Source organism: Coenobita brevimanus, chromosome 65, assembly GCF_032717465.1.
Source record: "Coenobita brevimanus isolate Jiangsu-jjx chromosome 65, ASM3271746v2, whole genome shotgun sequence".
Classification (NCBI taxonomy): domain Eukaryota; kingdom Metazoa; phylum Arthropoda; class Malacostraca; order Decapoda; family Coenobitidae; genus Coenobita; species Coenobita brevimanus.
The window spans coordinates 50885853-50894231 of record NC_137018.1 but is presented as its reverse complement, the minus strand read 5'-3'; positions in this window follow the sequence as shown (position 1 = coordinate 50894231).

The following is an 8379-nucleotide window of genomic DNA, read 5'->3' as shown; positions in this document are numbered from 1 at the left end:
CCTCCATCTCATCCTCGGCCTCCCCCTCCCTCTTCCCCCCTCCACCTCACTCACATACATTCTCTTCATCAGTCTTTCACTCTCCATCCTCTCCACATGGCCAAACCACCTCAGTGTTTTCCTCATAACACTTCCTATCACATCCACATCCACACCACAACGCTCCTTTATATCTTCATTCGTCAGCCTGTCTGTCCATGTGACTCCACAGGCTCCTCTTAAATAACTCATTTCCACTGCTCTCACTCTTGACTTGTGTCCTTCCAACAACATCCAAGCTTCACTTCCATACGTTAGAGTTGGTATCACAATACACTCATCTAGTAACTTTTTCACTTCCATGCTCACTTCCCTGTTTCTTATCACTGGTTTCAAAGAACCAGCAACCTTTCTTCCCTGCTGTACCCTTTCAAGCACTTCACCCTCCAAACCTCCATCCATACTCATCACACTACCCAAGTACTTAAACGTACTCATTTTCCAATTCCTCACCATCCAACCTCGCTGTACATTCACTGACTTCACCTCTCTCAAAGACCATCACTTTACTCTTCCCTACATTCACCTTTAGATTCCGTTTCTTACACACTCTTCCAAACTCATCCACCAAGCCTTGCTGCTCCCCTTCGTCTTCACTCAACAACACAGTATCATCTGCAAACAACAGAACAGGGAGTTTCCAAGCACTATCCTCTCTCACCAGGGCCACTCCAACATCCACTACCCTACCTTGTACCTCTTTTATTACCCCATCCATGAACAGATTGAACAACCATGGAGACATGACACATCCCTGTTTCAACCCAACCTCCAAAGAGAAAACTCCACTTAGTTCACCATCCACACGCACTGCAGCCTTAGCAGTAGTTAACAGTTATTTATTTATTTATTTATTTATTTTATTTTTATGCATCCATTCATCATGCAATCCTTTATTGCCCTATCAGGAGCATAGGGGCATGCGGCTAGGCTACAGCACTCAGTCCGGATATTTAAGGCAAGTGACCAGATATTTTTCTCTGAGTGACATTATGTGGGCAATAAGCCCCAGTCATGCTCTATGCAGTGCAGTACCTAAAATATATATGAGTTATATCCAACTGAAGTGCCTTGACCAACTAGACCACCAGGCAGAACAATTGAAGGTTTGGATAATGGGTGAATGAGTGTGTGACTCATTTTGGTAAGACATTGTTGATAATTCACTAACTTTTGTGTTTTCCCTTTTCTGTGTGGATCCTACCCACTCCTATTCCATGTGGGGAATAAGGGTATGATGATAATGAAATCTTTGAATAATGAGTGAATGGATAGGTTGTGGCATTTTTCATTCAGCTTCTGCATTTGCATTTTTGTTCCCTGTCTTTAGATTCTTCTCAGTGTTTCACTCTGCCCTAGGGTGGGAAAGGAGGCCAGGATGATGATGATGATGATGATGACTCACTGCTTCAAAATTGTTGGTGGGAAAAGATGACCATTATAGTTTTTTACTTATCTTTCAAGAAGTTAGATGATGACCTAACTTGGGATATGACAGTCTGATGCTTGTATTGACTTACTGGGTTAGTCCTCTGGGGGATTTCCTAACCCCCCATATTTTGAAAACGCTGGCAGCTGCAGATAACGTGCGGCAACCTGCTGGCTCTCCCAGTAGCTTCTTGACTCACTATTACCAAGGGACTGCTCATATGCTCACTAGCTGTGGGAGAAGCTAGACACGTTTTTCATTGCTGTTTTCACCTGAGAAGGCACAAGGCATGATAGTTATTTTAAATGATTTACACCTATACTGTATATAATTTTTCAAAGGAAATAGTGATATTATGTACATTATTAGTGTGCTTGTGTTGCATCAGCAGAGTTAATTTTCATTTTTTTTTTTTTTACTTAAAAGGAAATTGAGCGATTTGTAATGATTTTTCTTATTCACCCAAAAAACTATTAGAATTAAATCAAACTCTTAGGGGCACTCATGGAATCCCTTACAATATGGCTATACTAAATAGACCAGTATGCTTATAAATCGTAAATTCAGTAAAAACATTTTTAAATAATATTTTTTGGGAGGAGTCCAGAATGACCTCAGAAGAGTGACAACTTTAAATTTGAGGAAGACTAACCGAGGGTTAAGTAGAATATTGTTGATTGTTCTCCCGATTTCATGCTCTCTGTTTCCGTGTTTTGTGGATCCTACTTCACCCTATCGTAAGGTGGGTTAGGCCATAAGGATTTTGATAGGTGATGATGAATATTTAAGTAGTAATTGTGGATTTTTTTTTTTTAATTGGATGATCTTTTTAAATCCATGATGAGCATATGTAAAATGGGGAGCAATTTCACATTCACTGTTAACCACGAAAATCTTCTGGAAAGCAGTAAAGAGAGTTAGGCAGGGTGTTAAAGAAGGTACAGTAGTTGGGGAGTGAAGGATATAAATGGCAGTTTACTTGTGGAGAAGGGAGAAAAAGTGAGCAGATGGAGAGACCATTTTAAGGAATTGTTGAACGTGGAGAATGAAAGTAATGCGAGTATAAGTGGCTGGGGAATGGCTGGGAGAAGGAGGGATGTGAGATGAGAGGAAGAAATCAGTAGGATGGAAATTGTGGAAGAAATGAACATGGGGAAAGCCCCAGGAATTGATGGAGTATGGGGTGAAATGCTGAAGCGTGGGGGAGAGATAGTAATATAATGGATGTGGAAGATGTGAAGATTGGCCTAGGAGGAAGGTAAAGTCGCAGAGGATTGGAAGTCGAGTATAATTATTCCCCTGTACAACGTTGGGTCTGGTTAGTACTTGGATGGGTGACCGCCTGGGAACACCAGTTGCTGTTGGCATCCCTACGTGTCAAGTGGGGTTGGTGGAGGATTAGTGCCCCTCCCTGTAAAACAATTAACTCTAAGCCCTTGGCCACCCCATTTGGGATACATGGCGTCTGGCAATGGATGGATGGATGGATGGGACATAGGAAAAAAGGAAAAAGAAGTGTGTGGTAATCACAGGGACACATGTCTTCTTAGTGTAATAGGAAAAGTCTGTGGTAAGATACTTATTGACAGAGTGTGGGAAATAACAGAGGAATTAGTTGGAGAAGAACAGGGAGGTTTTAGGAAGGGAAGCAGTTGTGTAGACCAGATATTTATTCTTAGGTCTTTAGTGGAAAAGTTTCCAGAGAAGGGAAAGAAGTTGTATGCAGCCTTCATGGATTGGGGGAAAGCATATGATAGGGTGGATAGGCAAGGATTGTGGAAAGTATTAAGAATATATGGAGTAAATGGGAAGTTGTTGAAAGCTGTGAAGAGTATGTATGAGGGTGCAAAGGCTGCAGTGCATGTGGACAGTGAACTGAGTGAATTTTTCTATTTGATGGTTGGATTGAAACGGATATGTCATGTCTTCATGGTTGCTGAATCTGTATATGGATGGGGTTATAAGAGAGATACAAGGTAGGGCAGTGGATGTTGTAGCAGCCCTTATGAGAGGGCAGTATTTGGTATCTCCCTGCATTGTTGTTTGGAGATGATACTATGTTAAGTGAAGATGAAGAGGAGCTGCAAGGCTTGGTGAAAGAGTTTGAGTGTGTAAGGAATGGAATCTAAAGGTGAATGTAGGGAAGAGGAAAGTTATGGACTTCGAGAGAAATGAAGTCGGTGAATGTGAAGTCAGTACAGTGAGGTTGGATGAGGAGGAAATGGAAATTGTGAGTGCGTTTAAGTATTTGGGTACTGTGATGAATAAGGATAGAAGTTTAGAGGGTGAAGTGCTTGAAAGGGTACAACAAGGGAGAAAAGTTGCTGGTACTTTGAAAGCAGTAATAAGAAACAAGAAGATGAGCATGGAAGTGAAAAAGCTACTGCATGACAGTATTGTGATACCAACTCTAATGGATGGAAGTGAAGCTTGGACCTTATTGGAGGGACATAGAGTGAGAGCATTGGAAATGAGTTATTTGAGAGGAACATGTGAAGTCACATGGAGAGACAGACTGACAAATGAGGAAGAGAAGGAGCATTGTGGTGTAGATGGGGATGTGATAGGAAGCATTAGGAGAAACACACTGAGGTGGTTTGGCCAGGTGGAGAGGATGGAGAGCGAGAGGCTGACAAGAAGTGTGTATGTAAGTAAGGTGGAGGGGGGGGGGGAGGCCAAGGATGAGTTGGAGGGATGGAGTGGAGGGGTGTGTGAGCTGGGAGCAGGGCAGTGAAATAGTGGGGGACAGTGCGACATGGAGGTGATTTGTTTGTGGCCACCCCATACTGGATTGAGGCGTTTGGCAGTAGATAGATAGACTATTAACCATGTTAGTATGATGATGCTTTTTCATAATATTATTTTTACCCTGATCAGAGGGTATTATGCAGCTTTGTGAAAACATTAATCCCTTCAGTATGAGAGATCTTTAAGTCATATAAAACATTTGCTCGGCAGCAAGAAGGTAATGAGATAAAGAGACCTTAATACGGAGGTAATTACTCCTTATAATCTGGAGACAACTTTCCTGAGCTGAAAGCAATCATCTGGTGTTAGTTAGAATAGGTATAAAAAGACATCCCAGGTCTACTAAGATAAATAGCGATTATTTCTAACCATCCTCAGTTTGAGAGGTTTTAGTTTGCCAATTAAAATAGTCTGGTGGTGTGGTAGCAGGGATGATATATAGGGCATTGTCATAGTAAAGTTCTGTCTATCCATCTATTGCCAGATGCCTTAATCCCGTAAGGAGTGACCACAAACAATCGCCTCCATGTTGCCTGTCCCCCACCATTTAACTGCCCTCCCCCCGGCTCACACTCCCTCTCTCATACGCCTCTTCAATCCATCCCTCCATCTCATCCTCGGATGTAATTCATGTCCCAGAATACATGGTCCCCTGCCTCATCCAACTGAATTCATCTTGCAATAGTGAAAATAATATGAATTGATAGACAGTACGGCTTAATAGTCTATCAGGTTCCATGCTGAGTCATTTGCATGTTTCAAAAGAGTATCATCTCAGTTAAGAACTGTGTCATCTTTACTTAAGGAAGTGGTGTAACAACTCAAGAATGTGTCATGTCAACTCAAGGGTGTGTCATGTCATGTCAAGTGTGCCAAAGGGTGTTTAATGTCCAGTCATGGGTACTGTATCGTGCCATTTCAAGTTTTAATATTAAGGATGTATGTCATGTCAACTCAAGTATCATCTCAATCGAGTCTCTTATCAGCTCAGAGGTGTGTCATATCTACTGCAGTGTAAATCTCTCTCTCTCTCTCTCTCTCTCTCTCTCTCTCTCTCTCTCTCTCTCTCTCTCTCTCTCTCTCTCTCTCTCTCATCATTAGTAGAGTGGGAGGGAATGGCCTAGTTCCCTTCCTCTCTGACATTTTCCTTCCCTCTTCTCCCTCCCACCCCTCATCTCTTCCTATTTTTCATTAACTGTTTTCGTTCTCTCTCTCTCTGTCTCTGTCTCTGTCTCTCTCTCTCTCTCTCTCTCTCTATTTGTTCTGGCCTTTTATCACCTACAGGGCTTCATTGAATGTGTGCGTAAACATACATACAGGACAGTTTTTTCGTATTTGTACACAATGTGTAGATCATCATTTTATCACTTGTGAAAACAGATAAGAATGAAAGTTTCCGTCGCATTTAAGGCTGACCTCACATTATCGTCGTACTCCTTTCGTAGTACATAATTTCCTCTTTCCCCAGCCTTCACTCTATATGGTTTTTACAATTTGTTCGTACTGCACTCCTCCATGTGTAGATTTTAGTTTGATCACTCATGATGGCGAATGAGAAGAATGGAGTCAGTTTTCATTATTTTCTTTGGTTATTTTTTTATTGTTCACTTCCTACTCATTCTTCCCTAACGCTGTGTGATCACTTATAAATTTGGAATGAGAGGAATGGAAATTGTTCTTTTATTTTCCTTTCATATTCTTCATGCATATCATTTTATTCCTTTCATTGCATACTCTCCTAGTTATAGGTGGTGGCGACAGTCAGCCACCCACTTGATGTACTGCTGCTTGCTCCTTCACCTTTATCATTTTATTCCTGTATACCATCCTCTCTTCCTACTTCTCTCTTTCATTTTTTTTTTTCCCCCTCATTCAGTTTCCGGTGGTTGTGCACAGTGACAAGTCTGATCGTTTCCAGTAACCCAGGAAACCGATGACAGTGCTGGGTGGTAACAATATAACCAGATTACGGGGTGAAATGGAGCCTGCTATGGTGTCCCTGTTAACAGGGTGGAGAGACGCAAATGCGGCATCCACCCAGTAACCCAGCCTCCACTTTTCCCCGCGCCTTGCTGTGCGAGGCGCGGTCAACCTGACGGGAACGTTGGTTCACTGCACAGGACGGTCCTGCAGGGGCGGTTGTTTGCATGATTGCTGGGTATGCTCGACCAGACGGACCGGGGTTGGTCAGCTACTGTATATGTTCTCTATTTTCACATTCTTCATTTTTTACCCCACCTCCCTCCCATATTAAGTTTTTGTTTTCCCTCATAATACTGTGTCCGTATCCTCTTATCTCTCCATTACCCGTATCTCTGTTTTCCCGTTCCTCTCTGTCTCCCCCTCCCCCCAACGATAGTTGTACTCAGTGTAGGCTATATCTTCGGATCATCACTTAGACACTTACAATGCCGGGTGAATGTGGGGGTTGTAATTACTTTCTTCTTTTCCTTCATTTATCGTCATTGCGTAATATATTTTCCCTGTTTTCTCTGCTTACCCTCCTTCCATAAGCTGTTCTTTTATGTTCCCTCCTAATTCCCTATCTTCATCCTCTGATTCATCTCATTACCTAATCTCTTGTTTTTCGTTTCCTCTCCCCTTACCCTCCAATTTGTTTATATGTCCTTATCTTCTTATCCCTTCTATATGTCCTTATCTTCTTATCCCTTCTATTACACCTTTATTTTCCCTTTCCTCTCTCCTGACACCCCCTCTCCCTCCTTACATAATACACACGTGCCGAGGAAAACTTCTGCGCAAAATGACCTTCAACTCTCCCGCCAATTTCCAAGTCTCCCTGCCAAAATCCAGAGTTTTCCGTGCAATTAAATCGATGTCTTGTCCATCATTAAAGCATAAAATTACTAACTGGCCCTTTTATTTGGTTTTAGTTTCTATGTGTATTTTTTTTTTTTCAGTTATTGTTTTTCGTGGTACTTGAATTGCTTTTGGCTGTTGTTATGAATTTCCTAGTGTAGTCCACGTTTTAATTTTTTGATATACCTTCCATATATTCATCACTTCTCTTTCGTCTTTTTGTAATTTTTTCAAGATATTTCGAATGGTGCCTTTTGTCTCTTAGCTATATGTACTTCTGATATTTCTCAGTTGTATCCAAAACTAAAACGTTGTAGTATTAAATTCCAAATCCTCCAAATGTTCCTGTCAAGAATATAAACATTTAAATACAGAAGATGCAATTCATTATGTATAATGTATTTTTTATCTTTGCGTAGCCTATCACCAGACAGTTTTATTTTCGCAAGGTGAGATATTCTGGACGAGTTGAGCCTTCATTGACCTCTTCACCACCACGGAGCTCTCCTAAGCTGAATAAAATCTCTTGGTAGTAGCACGATTAATAGACTGAAGGGACTGATGATAAAGGTAGGAAAAAAAAATAAGTGTAAGCTACATGGACACCTCTTAAAGGTACAAAAATGAAAATCAATGCATAACCTGCGACGCCCAAATGAATGACGCAGCCGTACGGAATAAAATATGAGCGTGTGGAAACTACCCTCGCTTGACATTTACGCGCCACTCTTTGTTTACCATGAATAGGAATCGGCCATGAAAGAAGTATCGATTGTCGTGCTCGTTCGAGTTTGTTATTATTATTATTATTATTTGCAAGATATTCCTGCTGTATTTTTTTTTCTTAATATTTCTGCTCTCTTTACAGGAGTACGTTTTGTGTTAGTATTGTTTTGCAGTGTATGTATTTTGTAATATCGTGTTGAATTATTACTATTTAAAACGAAAAACCGTATTGCAATCACATACTTTAATCTTTATCCCTAATTATTATTTATTACGCCAAAATACTTCGTAATTTGTATAAATGTTTGTAGAACATAATCGAAAGTTTACTAGGCTCCCAAGCATTTTCTGCAAATGGCACGTTAGTATTCTCATGGATGTTGTGTATGCAGTGTTAATTTTGAGAGAAGGGAGGGGGAAGAGTGTGTGTATATGACAGTCAACAAAATAGGTGTGTTATGCAAATTTAGCTGCAGGGAAGAGGTGGTATGGAGCCACAGGTAGGTCTGCCCGTACTCCTCTCTCTCTCTCTCGTCCTCCATTCGTTTTGCTATTTCTCAGCTTCTTTATTTCATTGTATTAGTGTTATTACGGTACCTCCTGGAAAGGACCGTCAG